This window comes from Fukomys damarensis, unplaced genomic scaffold, assembly GCF_012274545.1.
Source record: "Fukomys damarensis isolate Sample0158 unplaced genomic scaffold, DMR_v1.0_HiC HiC_scaffold_15, whole genome shotgun sequence".
Lineage (NCBI taxonomy): Eukaryota > Metazoa > Chordata > Mammalia > Rodentia > Bathyergidae > Fukomys > Fukomys damarensis.
The window spans coordinates 242,299-260,915 of NW_022900927.1; the positions used below are offsets into that span (position 1 = coordinate 242,299).

Consider the following 18,617-nt stretch of genomic DNA (forward strand, 5'->3'; position numbering starts at 1 on the left):
TTCCTAGAATAGCTCTAATCTGAAAATCAGAAGGGACTTAAAAAATCTATGAAAGTCCATTTATGTTGCTTCAGGTGTATTATCCTGAAATGTGCAGAGGAGTATTTGACTATATTTACTTAACGTTTATAATGAATAAATCTTTCAATATTTACCTATATTTGGATAACTTTTCTATTATTAAAATTAACATCAGTATACCATAGAGGTTAAGAATATAAAGTTTAAAGCCACATTGCCTGGGTTCTACTGCTGACTTTTCTACTACTTAACCTTGGCCAAGTTATTTAACCCTTCTGCCTCACTTTCTTCATTTGTAAAATGGGGATAATTATTTCCCTCATAGGTCTTTTGTCAGAATTAAATACACTAATTTTTTGTTCACTTACTAAAGTTAAATGTCTTAGAACAGTGTCTAGTATATAAGTTCCCAATTAGCATTAGCAATTAATATATCATAAATAAAATCAATACACCTAATGGTTAATCATCCTAAGTAGTTATGAACTGAGATTGTTTATTTTTTCAAGATGTCCAGTGAAGTAACTCTTTCCTTTGACCAGAGAGAGGCAAACATTTTATTAAAAGTCAGATAATAAGATTTATGCTTTGTGTATTTTATAGATTCTTTTGTTACTTACGGATTCTCTCACTGCAAAAAGCAGCTATAGACAATATGTAAGCAAATGGGTGTGGTTATGTTCCAGTAAAATTTTATTTATAAAAACAGATGGCAAGCCCAGTTTGGCCAGCTTACAGGCCCCAACTTTAGACACTTAGGTCATATCTGAAAGGAGACTTTGGACTCCATTCACTCTTGAAGAATGAAATATAGCATTACTAGAATAGATAGTAGCTTCACTTCCTAATGATTATTTACCGTGTGCTCTGTTATCATGGTTATACTTTAGAATATCCAAGGAATATAGTATATAGAAGTTACTTGGTTACTTAAAGGTTTGGAGGATATTCTTGGCACTTGAAACCTGGGTTGTGGAAGGAAGCTAAGGGTTTTATTAAATGCATACACACACTCTGTCTTTCTCTAATCTCTATAAAGGAAAGGTTTGTGAGTCCAATAAAAAGCTATTTGTAATTGTGCTTGTCATTACACTAAGGGTTTTTCTTTTAGGCTGTTTGCAAGGATTTGGATGTTTATGGCTTAGTTTTAAGTTTAATAATATCCTCTTGTTTTTAAATTAAACTTGTTAGCCTTCTTGTAAGTGGGTGACTATGTTGGTTAGTATTTATAGTTTAGGTCTGAGGAAGTGACTAAAGTCTCTTGCATTTATTTGATCAGCACTGCAACAAAGAACATCTTTGATTTGTTTAATAAAGGCCTATGATAAAAACTCAAAAAGTCTAATGGTTCATGTTTATAAATGTTTTTATGTATTTGGTCCTTCTTAGGCCAAATAATTGGGGCTCTATGCTAAGGAAAGGACTGAATGTATTCATCGCCTCTCAGTTAAGTTAATTCCTCTGGAGCAAATTCAGACAATGGTTATTTCTCATCGTCTGTCTTTCTTTCTTTCTTTCTTTCTTTCTGCATTTTGCATGGTTTTGGAGTTGAGTGTTAAAGAACAGAGGGTTTTTTTTTTTTAAACTTTTCAGAAGTTTTCTCGATTCTCATTTCTGTCCAGTCATCCAGACCTATGTCCAGCAAAGAGTCTGGTGGGCTTTGAGCCAGGGCCTGGGAAGTAACTGACTGGAAGTGAGGAAAGCCATTATGTCATGTCCTCTGCCACAGCATCTCGCTCTCCATGTGCCTTAGACATTTTGTATTGCTATAATAAAATATTTGAAGCTGGGTAAGTTTTAAAGAGAATAGGTTTATTTTGACCTACAGTTTTAGAGATCCAGGACTATGTCGCCAGCATCAGCCTCTGTAAGTGCTTTATGGCAGATGGCTTCATGTGGCAAGAACATGTACCAGGGAGAGAGGGGATGAGAAGAGGAAAGTGCCAGGCTCACCCTTTTATAACAGCCAGTTCTCTTGCAGGCTAATAAGCTACTCCTTCAGTACTTCACCCGCCTTGACTGAGAGACCAGCATTAATCCCTTCATGAAGGCAGCCATGATCCAGTCACCCTTCTCTAGGCCTCATCTCTTACAGGTTTGAGTACCTTTTGATACTACTACAGTGGGGGAACAGAGCTGATTGTTTTGCAGCCCTACTGTAAAACATTTAGGGTGATTGACTCCTCAATAGTTTCAGTAGAAGGAAGTAGCTATGCTCTTACATCATACTGCTTTCTAGGACTGGCCTTAACTATATATATGAAAAACATGTTCATGGCAGTATCTCCTATTTAACTTAGAGACACCTTGCTTTCTCATTTGGATGGAGGTCATTATGGGGAATTTTAGGAGTGATCACCTCAAAAAGCAACATTTACTGTTGCTACTCTTTAAACTCTCTTTTATTACTACATCATTATGGCAATACATGTGCCCCATATATGCTGATGAAAATTTTTCCTAGGTAGAAGTTGTTTAAGAGATATGGGAATCAGAAATGCAAGTCTAAAAACAAATGTATGTGTTTGTACATATTATCTAGGCACTGTGCTTACTTAGAACAAAATACTAAATTAATTGCAAGCATTCCCCCCTCCCTTTTTTTTAACTCGACCCACCATATCTGCAGACTGTGTATCTGTGCATTGAAAATACTCAGGAGAAAACATTGCATTTGTGCTGAACATGAACAGAGTTTTCCTCATCAGTATTCCCTAAACAGTATAATTACTATTTACATAGCATTTACATTGTTATTTTTTACAATTTTTGTTGATACATGTTTCTAGTACATAATGATTGTATTCTTCATGGGGAGTTGGTACATATGCATAACATTTCTTAATTCTTTTTTTTTAATTTGGTACTGGGGATCAAACTCGGGACCTTGTGCTTACAAGGCAGGTGGCAGAACCACTGAGCTAAATCCCCAGCCCTCTTAATTTTTTTAAAATTCCCCCTCTCTCTCCCCCTCTGCGTCACTTGGTCCTTTTCTCATTCATATATAGAAAGAGCCCACCAAAAAATGTATATATCAGGAAAAGAAAAACTTGTATAAATACTTTAATACTAATTTATTGAGACATCATGAGACCTGTTACCTTTGGCCTCTACAATTACAGCAGGTGCTCAAAAAAGGTAGGCATTTAAGTATGGTGAATTGCTGAAGTATGTATACTTTTTTGGTGGATTCTGTATGTTCTTTTTTTTAAAATACATGTTTGTAGTACATAGCAATCACATTCCTCATAGGGACGCAGTGCATGTACACAACACTTTACAATTTCTCCCACCCCTTTTGTAATTTCATTTTCTTTCCCTCCCTTCCCACCCCCATCTCTCAGTTCCCTTCCCATAAGTCAAAGATCCAGCTCGATATTTCCTATTCTGTTTTTTTTTTTCACTTTATTTAGACATTGAGTTTCTCATATAAGAGAGACCATGTAATATTTAAGCTTTTGTGTCTGATTTACTTCACTTACGGTAACATTATGCTGTGAGGGTATACCTACTTTCCTACGGATGACTAGTTTGTCCTCTTTATGGCAAAGTAATACTCCATTTTGTGTAAATACCACCCTTTCTTTATCCATTCATCTGTTGATGGACATACAGTCTGATTCCAACATTTAACTATTGTGAATTGTACTACTAAAACATGGTATACATGTAGCACTGTAATATGTCTTTAACTCTGTCAGGATGATACCTACAAGGGGAATAGTTGGGGCAAATGGAACTTCTAATATTAGTTGTTTAAAGAGTCTCTGTACTGATTTCCGTAGTGATTGTACCACTTTACACTCCCAACAAGAGTGAAGAATTAATTTTTCCTGGCAGCCTGTCCAACATTTGTTATTATTTTATTTCTTGAAGGTAGATAGCTGTTCTTTCTGGATGAAATGGAATCTTAGTGTTTTAATTTGCATTTATGTTGAACACTTTTTCATATATTTATTGTCCATTTATACTGTTTCATCTTCAAAATGTCTGTTCATTTCAGATGGACTTTTTTATTGGGTCTTTAAATTTGGGAGATTTAATTTAATTTTTCTGAGTTCTTTCTGTAGTCTACATATTAGTCCTTGGGCTGAGGAGTAGCTGACAAAGTTTTTTTTCCATTCTCTAGGGTGTGTCTTCACTCTGTTGGTGGTTTTCCTTTGCTGTGCAGAAGCTTTTTGATTTGATGTGATCCCATTTGTTGATTCTTAGTATTATCTCTTATGTAACTGGGATTCTGTTCAAAAAGTCCTTACCTACTCCAGTGTCTTCAAGAGTTTTACTTAAGTTGTCTTCCAGTAGATTAAATGTTTAAATTTTAATATTTAAATCTTTGATCTACCTTAATTTTTGTTTAGCACATGGTGAGAGATAATGGGTCTAGATTCAGTCTTCAGCTTGTGGAGAGCCAGTTTTCCCAGCACCATTTGTGAAAGAGGCTCTTTCTTCCAGTGAAAGTGTTGGGCCCCCATGTCAAAGATGAGGTAGCAGAGTGTACCTGCAATTGTTTTATATCCTCTGTTTGGTTCCATTGATGCTCAAATTATGTTTTTGCCAATACTATGCTGTTTTTATCCCAGTAGCTTTGGCGTATAACTTGACATCTGGCATTGTGATACCTTCTGCCTTGCCTTTGTTGCCCAGAATTGCTTTTACTATTCTGGATCTCCTCTGGTTCCATGTGAATTTTAGTATTATTTTCTCTAGTTCTCTGAGGAAGGCTATTGGTATTTTAATCAGTAGTGTGTTAAATCTGTGTAACTGTTGAAAGTATGGCCATTTTTACTATTGGTTTGTCTATCCAGGAGCAGTGTGTATCATTCCATTTTCTGATGTGATCTTTGATCTCCTTTTTCAAAGTACTATAGTTTTCATTGTAGAGGCCTTAAACTTCCTTGGTTAAGTTAATGCCTAAATATTTCATTTTCCCTGATGTTAGTGTGAAAGTTATTGTTTCCCTAATTTTCTTATGGGTATACACAAAAGCTATTGATTTTTGAGTGTCAATTTTGTTTTGCTACTATACTACTGAATTAATTGTAGGAGTATTCATTGTAGAAGTCTCTTGATGGAGTTTTTTGTGTAATCTATGTAGAGGATCAGATCATCTACAAATAATAATGATATAACTTCTTCCTTTCCTATCCATATACCTTTTATTTATTTTATCTGATAGCTCTGGCTGTTGTTTCAAGAACTGTATTGAATAGGCTTAGTGAGAGTGGACATCTTTGTCTTGTTCCTGATTAAAGGGAAAGCTGTTAGCTTCTCTCCATTTAATAGGATCTTGACCATTGGTTTCTCATAGATGGCTTTTTTTTTAGATTGAGATAAAGACCTTCTGTACCTATTTTCTTCAGTCTTTTTATTGTGAATGGCTGTTGGATTTTGTCAAATGCTTTTTCTCTATCCATTAAGTTGATCGTGTGATTTTTTTTATCCTTGCTTCGGTTTATGTGGTGTGGTATATTTATTGATTTGCATATGTTGAACCATCCCTGCATCCCTGGAATGAATCCTACTTGGTCTTTGTTTTTTTGTTTTCTTTTGTTTTTTGTTTTGGTACTAGGGATCGAACTCAGGACCTTGCACTTGTGAGGCAGGTGGCGGGAACACTGAGCTAAATCCCTGGCATTCTTGGTCTTTTTTTGTTCTAGCCTTTTCTGGATTTGCCGCGAGGGTAATGCTTGCTTCAGTGACTGAGAGTATTATTTCCCTTTCAGTTGCATTAAAGAGTTTAAGGAGTTTTGGCATTACATCTTCTCTGAAGTTCTTATAGCATGAACTTCAGTGAATTCATCAGGACCTGGGCTTTTCTTAGTTGGTAGTTTTTTTGTATTACTTCTTCAGTTTCATTATTATGCTATTAATAGCATTTCATCTTTATTATTCAGCATCTTTATACCTTCTTGGTTCAATTGTGGTAGTTCACGTATATTTAGGAATGTATCCATTTCTTTCTCTTTTTTTTTTTTGTTTGTTTGTTTGTTTGTTTTTTGAAACAGGGTTCTCACTATGTAGTTAAGACTGACCTGGAACTCACTTTGTAGCCCAGGCTGGTCTCGAACTCACAGCGATCCTCCTGCCTCAGCCTCCCAAGTGCTGCGATTACAGGCTTGCGCCACCATACCCGGCTGCATTTCTTATAATACAAGTTCTGGAAGTAGTTAACAGTGATCTTCTGGATTTTTGCATGATCCATTGTGATTTTGCTTTGTTTTCCCCCTAATGACATGATTTGGGCCTTGCCTTGCCTTTTCCTTTTCGTACCAGGAATCAAACTCCAGACTTTGCACTTGTGTTTGTGAGGCAGGCATGGTGCCACTGAGCTAAATTCCCAGCCCTGGGCCTTTTCTTTTTTGGGTAGGATTGGCTCAGGGTTTTTGTTACATGTTCTTTCAAAGAACTAACTTTTCAATTCATTGAATCTTTTTTTTTTTTTTTGCTCTCAAATTTATTATTTTTTCACTTGGATCTTGCGTTACAATTGTTTTGATGATTACCTGATTTTTTCATGTCCAGTCGTGTTTGTTTTATCTTTTCCTTGTGAATTGTTCCCTTAGCCAGTATTTAATGATCTTCTTTGTCTCTTCTGATCAATTTTGGATTGAAATTAGGATAGTTGCTTTGGCTTTATGGGTTCCCATGGCGTAGAGTATTGTTTTCCATTCTTTTTAAACTGAATTTCTTTTTGAATTCAGTATCTTTCTTGTATACTGCATAGCATTTAATCTGTGTCTTTTGATTGGGGAATTGAGGCCATTCGTATTGAGAGTTATTACTGAAAGATATTGAGTTATTCCTGTCTTTGCATTATTTTCTTTTTGCTAACGTCTTTTACCTTTTTCTTAGCTGCTCATCCCACCAGGTGTGGTGTATTCATTATTTTTGACTTACTGGGATTTTTGGCTTTATCGTCTCTTGCTAGGATATCCTTGAGAATTTTTTGTAATGTTGTTCTATTGGCCTTGTTATTAAAAATACCTTATTTCTCCATCAGTTTTGAAGGAAAGTTTTGCAGGATATATGTCACTGTTCGAAGTTATCTTTTAGGGCTTGAAACATTTCACTCCAAGCCCCTCTGACCTTTAAGTTTTGTGTTGAAAGTCTGTTATAATTCTAGTGATTTTACCTTTTGTGCCATCCACCCCAGGGGTGCTGTAGTTTGAAATCATTGTTATTTCTATATTTATATCTTTCAGTATAGGAGATCTCATATGAATCAGTTTTCTAAGAACATGCAAGATTTGAAGAGCTGAAAAAAAAACAGCAATAAATCTGTTTTTTCAAACTGTAAGTAGACTTACCACTCTCCTTCACTCATTTCTTAACATCTTCAAACTTGTAGCTACTGTTCTGTAATTATCTTAGTTACTTTTCCCTTGTTGCTGAGACAAAATACCCCACACCCATAGTTAAGTTGGGAAAGGTTTATTTGGCTCACAGTTTGTAGAGGTTTCAGCCCAAAACTGGCTGGTTCCAAGGCAGGGTGGCTTGGCATAGGTGCCTCACAGAGAACAGTTCATGATGCCCACCTGGTAGCAAAACTGACAAGGGACCTTAACAGCGTCTTTCTGCCACTTTTACCATATCCACTGGGATTAGGGCAATGCCAAACTAATCAGTGTACTGATTCGGTAATCCCATGCCCTCAATCCTAACATCACACATTCTAGATCCATTCACCTCTGAAAAAGCCCTATGACCACATGAGGCTTTGGAGGGACATCTAGACACAAACCATGACAGTTTGTGTATAAATAGCCTTGTTGTTTCACCTATGAGAATTTATGACCCCCACCTCTTTAGTTTTTAATTCTAAAAGTAGTATTAATATGGGAAATTATATCAGGACCTCCAAGTATAAGGAAAATATTATAAATCTCAACTTGTTAGTTGGAATGTCAGCACCTCTGATACTCCAAGTTTGTGTTCTCTAAATTCACAGAATGAATTCTAAGAACAGTGGAGGTTAAGAGTGGGAAATGTGTATTGATAGGATAACTCTTGAGAGGCAGGAGGGCTCCCAAATAGGTAGTCAAGAACCCCACTTTTCAGAGGAAGTTTTATAGAGCAAAAACCACACAAGTACAACATGGATTACAGCTATGATTAACCAGTAAGGTTACAAGTATAGTCACTTAGGTAATAGTGATCCAGTGGGGGAGCAAGTCACATAGCAAGTGTACGTGGAAAGAAGAGACTTTTTCTAGGAAATGGTGGGTCTGGAGGTCTTGGTCACCCATTGGGGTGACTGATGTCTATCTAGATCTCATTAAGCCAGGTGTTACCACCTATCTTGTTCTTTGGAGAAGTATGCAGGCCTGGTCATTTTGTGTTTTTCTATTTTACACTGGCCATCTTTTGCACAAGGATCAACTGCCTATAATATTTCTGTCTGACTTAGCTGTCTATAATAGTGTGACTAAAACCATTGGCTTCAGGATTTAGAGATGTGGCAGTTAATGAGCAAATCTTTATTTGTCACTAAAAAGGGAATTACAGGCATGGTTACGTATAAAAAGTATCCTCTCTCTTTTCAATCCCTTTGTTGTTCTTTAACTTCATAGATCATTTCAGCACCTATTGGGCTAAGAAAATGAGGTGGTAGTCTTCACAGAAACTGATTTGCTCCTCTTCCCCATTCTTACTCATTCATTACTATTATTGGCCTTCTAATGAGTGATAAACATTTGATTAATTCTATTTAGTGCTCATTCTATAAATGCTTTTTCTAAATGCTTGTCTTGTGGCAACTTTGCAAACTAGGCCTTACTATGTCAGTGATCCAGGTGAGGGCCAGAGAGAGGGAAGGAACATACTTCATGTCAGCTGAACACTAAGATGGAAAGGGTGCTGCATGAATTCTTCCAATTTGCCATGCCCTCACTACTGTTTAAATGCTCTTTCTGGCACAGATGTCAGTAGGAAACTGATCATCTGGGTTTTTTTAACTGGAATGTGATTCTAATTCTCCTAAACTTTGTAGTTATAACAAGGATGGAAGTTAGAAAAACCTCTTCTCATATTTGACATAAAGCTTTGGTACCTGGATGAAGAGTTAAGAAATCTCTTGCGCATTCGAGAGATGCAGATGAAAACAACGCTGAGATTCCACCTCACCCCAGAAAGACTGGTTGCTATCAAGAAATCAACCAATAACAAATCCTGATGGGGTTGTGGGGAGAAAGGAACCCTTTTCTGTTGTTGGTGGGAGCGCAGACTGGTGCAACCACTGTGGAAATCAATCTGGGGATACTTCAAAAACTAGGATTAGAGGTCCCATTTGACCCAGCTATCCCTCTGCTGGATATCTTTCCAAAAGAATTATATACAGCGTTACATGCTCACCCACATTCATAGTGGCACAGTTTGCAATAGCTAAAACTTGGAAACAGCCCACTTGCCTGTCATCTGGAGACTGGATAAAGAAGGATGTGGTTTTCCTATTAAATGGAGTACTACTCAGCCATAAAGAAGGAGAAACTAGAGACATTTATAGCTAAATGGATGCATATTGAGGCCATGCTCTTAAATGAAATAAATAGGACACACATGTACATACCAACTAGTTTCTCTGTGAAAAACTAAAAGTGTAAATAAGTTCAAACTGTATAACTGATAATGTGAAATAGGAAGAAAAGGGCCAAAGGAGGGGAAGTAGGAAGGGTAGGGGAAAGGAAATAAGGGAAAATAAAATATATGAGAAAAGGAAAACATGAAAACAAAGTCTTTGTAAATAGGGAAGGGAGGGCAGGGGAATGGGGAAAAAATAAAAACCAAGATACACCATGTAAAGGTACAAAATCCCAATGATGAATGTAGTTGTATTGTATGCCTAAAAAGTACCAATAAACTTAATAATAATTAAAAAAAGAAATCTCTTGCTCACTTCCAACCCTTCCATGGATTTTTTTCTGTGCTCCCCGGGAAATGATTACTATTAAGCCAGTGTGGTAGGATATGGTGGCATGGTAGAGCAGATATTTTCAAGTGGATGGTTCCATAGGCTCTTTATGGAAGTGCTTATGCATGAAGAAAAACCCACATCATTACTGGGTGGCTTGATGCAGTAACTTTTACAAAGTTTCAGCACCTGTGTCACCAGCACCTCAACTTACCAGTGCCTAGGAATCGTCCTCCCTTCCCAGGCATAGCCAGTATCTTGGTTTCTAATGCCTTTGGCTAGTTTGTCTGTTTTTTAAAATTAATGAATGGAATCAAATAGTCTGTGTTTTTTTGTATCTGGCGTATTTTAAAATTATGTCTGAGAAATATCCATCTATGATATTGCATATAGTTTGCTTTCTTCATTGTCTTTGTCCTAAAAGTATTTAATTATGTATCTGTTTTATGGTTGCTGGACATTTAATTTTGGGCGTATTACTGATAGTGTTCTAGTTAATATTTTCATGCCTGTCTTTCGATATTGATTGTATTTTGTTTAGGGATTACTCATTGTAGGGGAAAATGAAGCCTAAGATGCTACACTTTGGTTCAGGCTGTGGGGGGTGATTTCTGATGGATATTAAGTCCAGGTCAGTAAGATTTTGGCACAAGCATGGCTCATGGGTGTCAGTGTAACGTAAATAACCAATATAACTTAGGTCAACGTTGGCCATGTAAATGACTTATATAACCAGGGTAGTTACTGGCACATGGCCACTATTGTGTACTGTAGTTTGTTGCAAATGTAGACTGCTACAAGAGCTGGCAAGAGACTGAGCAGCTGTGAACCCCTGTGGGGATGGGCCCGCTAGAGGTATGAAGACTGCTCCCCAAGTACACTCAGCTGAGCAGCAGCTGAGAATACAGGCATGCTCAGACATTTCCATGACTCTGTGTCTCTTCTTCAGGTTGCCCATATCACACATGAACCTCACCAGTCTGCACTGGTGACAAGGTACTCCGTAACTCAGAGTTGTGCTGAGCTAGACTTCTCTGAAAGCACAGGAGTTGCTTTTCACTACCGACTGTGTTGTCTGCTTCCACAGGATGTTCTAAGCGTCCTTTCTCATCAGGAACAGATGAGGCTTTCTTCAGTTATTCAGAGTGGCCAGGTTGAACTCTGTCTAATGTGTGTGTGTGTGTGTGTGTGATGTGCTGTTCCTTTAGGGTTCAAGAAAGAATTACAGAAGGGAAGAAAGAAGAGGTCTTAAAGGAGAGATGTTTTGGGGCTGCCCTAGAAACTGGCAGGATATCTATAAACCAGATTAAGAACCTGGGAAAATAGCAACAGAAGGAGGGTCAAATTATGAGCCCTGGTATTTTAAAGAGGTGACTAGAGAAATTAAAATTCAGTTTAGCAGTTTTTGAATTAATTGCCATGATTTCTTTGTTTTAAGGAAATCTTGAAAAGGTCCTTAAAGTATGAATCTTAAGCCAAGAATTATTAAACCAGAAAAACAGAATGCCTGTTTTAAACAAATCGGGGAGGTAAGGATGTAGACTGCTATGAGGAGGTTCTTTGCTCATATGTAGCTCCACCCTTTTTCTGCCCAGAACCTCTGTTGGTTGGCTTTCTCATCTGTGAAGTGGGAGTATTAATACGCACAACCATGCTGTGTGTTGTAAATTAGCTCTGACAGTTCACTGCAGTAATGTCAGCAGTGTGCCTCTGGGCAAGCACATGGCACCGCCACTAAGATCATAGTAGGCATTCTTGGCATTTTTCTCTTTCTTGTTTCTAAAATCACCTATGTGACTCTGTTAATGATACCTTATAGAAATTTTTTATTTTTATTTTAAATGGTAAACAGTAACAAAAATATTTCCCTACTTGGTTCACCAACTGAAACTCTCAAAGGAAAAATGAAAGGAAAGACTTGTTCATCTGTCCTTGGAGTGTCCCAGTATTGCTCGAGCTGTCTCTCTTTGTTAAAGGATGTAGATATTTCTTTGTAAATTGTATAAGCAGGCATTGCATATACACACATGGCATAGTTGGATTATGGACGTCACATTGTAGTCAGACAGTTGAGAGTATCCAAATGAAAACTGGACTTTTTTTGTTGTTCATATGTTGAAGAAGATATTTATTAAAAGCAATATAAGCATTAAAATTAAGTATTTTAAAAGCAGTATTTGAAAATTAATATTAAAATTAAATATTGGACTAAGTGGGATTAATAAAATAATAAATACAAGATAGTGTTTTGGTTTAATTTACATTTAGTTTCTGATTTTTATCTCTTAGTTCATTCTAGTATCAGGAAAGAAAGTATACTGTATCTTTGAATATTTGTACTTTGAATCCTTTCCCATACTCTGGTAACTGGCAGATGGATGATATATTTGACTGAGTGCAGGAATACCTCGTCTTTCCTCTCTGCTTATGGTTCTTGAGTTTCTGGCTGAGAATGGCGCAAGTTGTCTGGTTGTACTATTTGAGTAGCTGAATGGACTGAGGGAGGCACAACAATAAGGTGGGGCCTTATGTCTGGCTTCATTCCTGCCCTCTCCTCAGAAGGCAGGAGGGTGTGGGATTATACAGTTGACTACTCACCCAGGCTCACCCCTGTACTCGCTCTACCTTGTTGTCCAGCAGTTTGTAAATGGGTAATTTGTAGCTACTGAGATACTGTCATTCCCAAAAAAGAGCATCTACTGTCCTTGTCTACTTTTTGGTATTTTCCTTATACTATTCTTGCAGACTTTATCGCCTTAACTGTTGGATGGGGTTGAAGTTTTCAGTCTTGTCATTTTTTTCATATAAAATTCTGAAGGTATGAACTGAACATCCTTAATCTGATAATCCAAAATATGAAATGTTTGAAAATCTGAAGTTTTTATAGTGTGGCATTAAATTTTGGATTTTGTAGTGTGTTGGATTTTGGATTTTTAGATTAAGAATACTCATAAAAGGCTATGCAAATCTGAAAACTCTGAAATCTGGAATGCTTTTGGTCCCAAGAGTTTTGGATTAAGGGTTACTCCTCTTACACTGCTTGGGGATGATAATCTTATTTGGAATCATGTCATATATGGTTTCTCTTATGCTTTAATTTGTTCATAATACCCTGAAACAGTTTTTAAATGAATTTCTTTTCATTGTGCAATTCACTGAAGATATTTCTGTTCATTTTTCTTTTTTCCTAATGATTTCTCCTACCAAATATCTGTGTTTTACCTTTACTAATCAAATGGAGATGTTGGGCTTTTTAGACCTCACACTTAGAGCAGATGCTTCCTGTGGATGTAGGTATGGTAATTAAAACTTCTAGAAGCTATTTGCTCATCTTGCCACACACATAGCAGTTTTTTCTACTGTGAATTTTCAATTTCTTAGGAATTTGGTAATCAGTGACTTTGATTTTTTTTTCCTCTAAAAAAACAAATATGCTACTGTGGAACTGTAGACAAAAAACTAACAATTTACATATTTAGCAAATAATCAAGTATGTATTTTGATTATTAATATGTACCAGACACACTGGTTTGTATCTAGATAGGTGGTATTTTTTTTTCTAAGTCACCATACATGTATACATTTAATTAGGAGACCTTAGGGTCAATATGATGACTTATAGCCTATAGTCTCAGCACTGTTTTAAGAAACATATTAAACGGAATATGGACCTTCCTTGGATCTGTCGTTTAATATTATAGCATTTTGGAGAAACCTGGGTTTTGCTACCAGAGTTTCTATTGCCTCAGGAGTGGAGAAATGGAGGAAGGGATTTTTTTTTTTTTTTCCCTGTATTGGGGATTGAACTCAGGGCCTTCACAGTGAACTGTACATCCCCATCCAGAGCTTATTTATTTATTTCTTTTGTTTGAGATAAGGTCTTGCTGAGTTGCCCAGACTAAGCTAGAATTTTCCATCCTCTTACCTCAGCCTCCAAGAGTGCTGGATTACTGATGTGTACCACCATGCCTGGGTACAAAGTGGATTTCCTAAATCCATTATTTAGCAGTAGCTCAAGGCTAAGCATCATAATCAGAAAGAAAAAGGTTGACTCCCCTGGGTGTGCTGTGTTCCTTGAATACTATCCTCTCCTGGTCAAGTCACAGCCCTGAGCCATTTTAGCTAAGAGGAGACTTAAATGAGGGATGTGACCATTTATAGCCATTGCAGTAGTATCTGTCTGTGGAAATTTCGGCAGCTTTCAGACTGGAATAGCCTTTACAGCTTCTTGTCACTGTTACCTTGAACTGCTCTGTAGTACCTTGTTAATGAAGGACTCTTAAGTACTCTACAATAATTGCCTTTTGTATTTTGCTTTGTATTTTGAAGCACAGACTGTCATTGTAGCCTCATTTCATATTTGTGTTTGCATTATTTTACTTTATTCCTTTGTCTTTGTAGTAGTAATTAAGTGGTTGACTTTAGATACATGGGCCATTTGATACTGTGATATTTTGAGATTTTAGAGGAAAAGGTCATCAGCTATCTTTCTGGGCTATTCTGGGCATGTTTTACTCTATTTTGGACTTAACTTTTCTTATTCTTGACTTCTGATGAGGTATTTCTCCTATTTGTCTTGGTCTCTCAACATACTTGGAAACTTTTCAACAGTTCTGCATTCGGATAACTGTTTTGCCCAAAAAATAAACGTCCTAACCTCAAGGGAGAATGAAACTCTGTAAAGGTTTTTGGTTCTGAGCATGGGACTTCTGAAGCAAAAAATGTCAGCTTCCTATATAATGTCCAGGTGTTGTTTCTTCCTTGAGGTTACCAAGGAAAATATGAATTCTAAGGCATTCTCACAAGTTTAGGATGATTTGGTGATAATTAAACTATTGTATTCTTTATAAATTTTTAGAAGAAATTATGGAATGCATTATTTGCTTTTAAAAAGTGGAAGTTTTGAGATGTTTATGGGCCTGGGAAAATCTAGTGAATGAGCTGCCTAAGATGGAGAATAGGAAGAAAGAGTCAGACAAATCCAGAATTGCACAATGCAGTTTAATAGGGACTTTTGGCAAAAGTGTGTTTGGGCAGGAGCAAGGCAGGATAATCCCCATACCCTGAGGCACAAACAAGGCTTATGTGCTGAGCTACACAAGGATGGGGCATAGCTAACAGAATGTTCCTGGGCTTTCTGAAACAAAACAAAACAAAATGAAAAGCAAAACAAAAAACAACTATTAATGGCCTGGAGGTGTAACTCACCATTGGAGCTGTAACTCACTGTTAGGCCCTGGCATGCACAGGGCCATGGGTTTGATCCCCAGTACTATTAATATGTGAGATGTCAGTAAGAAACAATCTTCATATCAATGACTGGCAGAAAATGCTTGGTTGTCTTAACACCTTTATCCTGTACAGTTTGAAATGCACATCAGGGTTAGCTGGTGAGGAGCATAACGGCAGTTATACCCAAGATAGCTGCAGTCGTGTCAAGCTGATCCCTACATTGGTCTGCGTTGATCCCACCTGAGGTCTGGCACAGAACACTCATTTCTGAGTCTTTTTACCCCGACTGAAATAGTTGTAAAGTATTAAGAAATAACAATATTACAAGTGATAGCACCTCAAGCATTAGATTTCTCACAAGAGAAAATAGCAACATTCCTCCAGGCCCCACAGCACCTTCTGGCCTATTGACTCCTTTTTTTTTCCTCCCCTTGGCAGCCAGAAGAGCAGCAGTCTGTTTTGTTTTGTTTTGTTTTGTTCTCAAAACTGATTCCAGAGGAACAGAAGATACTACTTCTACCAAAGTGGGTGATTTTTGTTTCGTCACTTTGAGTACCCTTAGAAGTGCCAAAAAAAAAAAGTATATACCTAAGTGTGTGTATTCTTTATTTGACATACTCAGTGATTCTTGTTTTCTGCTATGGTGTATAAAGTCACCGTGAACCCTGAATTGCTTTTCCTAGGGGAAATACAGAATTAGGTTCATTGGCTTCTGGTCACAACGGTTTTGTCAACTGATCAGTACATAACCTTGTTTTTGTGTGCTGCTGTTCAGAAACTGTTTAGTTGTTGAATTATTAGCATTGGTCTACTGGCCAATCACATTACTGTACAAAACAGGCCTGAATGACTTACCTAACATGTTTTGTCCCTTAGGTTCCTCAGAACCTTCTTGCCTCAGGCACTAAGACAGCCCCTTCCCCTCTGTGTTTGGGGGCCATTTTAAACAGCAAAATCTTTAATAGAAAGCACACAATTGTGAAAACCGTGAGGAAGGCTAAAACAAGACGGCATGGCCTTGCCTCATTCCTCAGCTGGGAAAATACATGAGACAACTCAAATTTTGCTTTGACCATGAAAGCACTTTAGTTGTGCTTTGAGGTTGCAAATCTATTTTAGCATTGTACAGAGTCATAGGTAATGGCTATATAAATCCCAACTGTTACCAGGAAAACCTCCTCCATCCAACTCTGTAGTTCATGTGTCTAGAGTCTAAATATAATCAAAGAAGTAGAAGCTAGTGAAGTGATGTGATAGGAAGTGACATCCCATTTGAGGTATCATCCATTTAAAGTATTTCCTTCAGAGTAACCATTCCTTTCACCCGATACTTACTGTGGAGCTGCTATATACAAGAATCCAGGTCATAGGCTTAGGAGTGTGTAAAAACATTCGGGACATAGGAGTTTTTGCTTAGTAGGAGAGAGGCATAGATGTGCATCTCTTCGCTTAACATGAAATGCTGTAATGGCACATAGAAGATGACAGTTCCAGCTGTATTTTACAGGAGATCTTGAATTTAACCTAAGCCTAGAATGGTATGTTTGGAAGTAGGTTAGCAGAACACACTGAAGAAGTGACATGGTTAGGACTTTTGTTTCCTGTTAATTTGTTTGAAAAGTGCAAGTCAGTGAAGGTGAAGACATTAAGATAGCTGAAGTGATTTCTTTTCCTTTATTAGTGGATTCACAAGGAAGTTCTGTGGAGTAGAGAGAGAGGGAGAGAGAGGTTTTTACTTAAAATAATAAGTATTTATTGATGCAGATGAGGAAAAACTAAGTAAACTGCTCTTGTTCTTTGATTTCCTCCTGGACCGAGAGAACTCGATAGTAAGTTTAATCTCTCAAAAGCCACAACCTTTGAAAAGATAGCCATTTGAAAATATCTTTGAAGTAGTTGTTCTTTCATGAAGCATTTGTATTGAAATCACATGAATATTAAAACTGTGGGCTTCCTGGGAAATGTGTAAGATAGTAGTTGTTTAATAGGGGGACTTCTTGACCTAGGCCAGCGGTGGCAAATCTCTAGCACAAATGTTAAATTATGTTATTCTTTTAAGACAAAAGATGTTAATGTAGTTATTTTTCTAAACTAAAACCTCAGTATTCAGGTTTGGTTGCAGTATAGGCCCTTTGCATTAAATAAGTGGATTTGAGTTACAAGTTAGCATTTAGTCTCATAAAAGAGACTGACCTATGCCAGTACTCTTTTGGGGAATGTATCCTAAGGCTTTTGTACCCACTCTACTGATTCCTGGCTTGTTCTGTGAATGTTACCTGATGAAGATTTTATTTTACTTTGGAAAGTAGCACATTGTTCTCTAGTTACTGGAATATTAGGCAGTGCAATATAAAATCCACCCATCCAATTTGAGATTAGAGAATGTTTTCATGCTATATAAGTTGTTGCAGTTATAATTCTTAGTGAGAAGACTTACACATTTGAACCAATTAACTAGCCCTCCTAAGTAAACAAAATTATTATATGATATTGTGGTAAGGACCATAACACTAGGAATTTGCATAATTTGCTTCACTTTCCTTTTCATTATTTTGTAAGAGAATTTTAGATTCTATTCTTGTGTCCAGATAGACATGGACCCATATGTGCTCCTGAGACCTGAATTTGCATAGCCTATCTTTTAAGCTTGGAAAAAGATGTTGCCCCTGTTTTCCTGATATAGTTCAATCACGTATGTTTTCTCTTACACTGGATTTTGACTGGGCAAGAAATTAGCATGGCACAGATAGTTTGTAGCATACTTATATTAGCCTTTACCAATTCTTTCTTTGCAGGTAGCTAAATACTTCGTATACTGGCTTGATAAATTCTCATGCTGTTTTCTGGCTAATGTTACGATATTATGGATTCTAGAATGTGAATATTTTAGTTAATATATTTTAGCCTGATTACTTTAAGCAGCAGAACTGATGGCCTTGAAGATTGAGCCATTCAGTTGAAGGAATGAATTAGTTTTCAGTCACACAGTAGTGGGCTTCAAAATTTATTGATAAATTAGTATGTCTCTGGCAACTACAGTAATTCTATGGGAAGCTTGAAAGTTACAGCAAAGCTGTTATGTTTTAATGACCACTTGTAGTTCACTCTCAGTCCACTTGACATCTACAGTACCTTCCTCTAGCCCCATCTCCAGTCCCACTTTCATGACACCAAGCAGAGGACAAGTCATAGTTTTATATGCACCTAATAGCTCCATAACCTACTTGACAGTAAGATGAATAAGCAAGTACTGAAATATTTCCTATATGTAAATGCCTTATTTTCTGATGTGTGACAATTTGCTTAGCTCTACAGAATACATAACTTGGATATTAAAGACAGGTTCCCACTGTCAGGAAAATTAACAAGACACTGGGAAATAAACATGAATATGTTAGAAATCTTATTAAAGAACAGAGCTTGTTCAGCGTAGTTTTTTTTTTTTTTTTTTTTTTTT

General features: G+C 37.0%; 1 protein-coding gene across 6 annotated transcripts in view; it reads left to right on the forward strand.

Annotated features, from left to right (window-relative positions):
• The first annotated feature begins 2,061 nt into the window (after positions 1 to 2,061).
• Positions 2,062 to 18,617, forward strand: part of Ppfibp1 (PPFIA binding protein 1) — a 112,247-nt gene continuing 95,691 nt past the window's right edge. For 2 of the 6 annotated variants that reach the window (XM_033763518.1, XM_010628996.3), the window contains exons 1-2: positions 2,062 to 2,116; positions 7,224 to 7,314. The gene's annotated coding sequence lies outside the window, so the exon portion shown is untranslated. The remainder of the gene's footprint in view (positions 2,117 to 7,223; positions 7,315 to 18,617) is intronic. The other 4 variants (XM_010628994.3, XM_010628998.3, XM_010628997.3 and 1 more) reach the window with 4 other exon arrangements.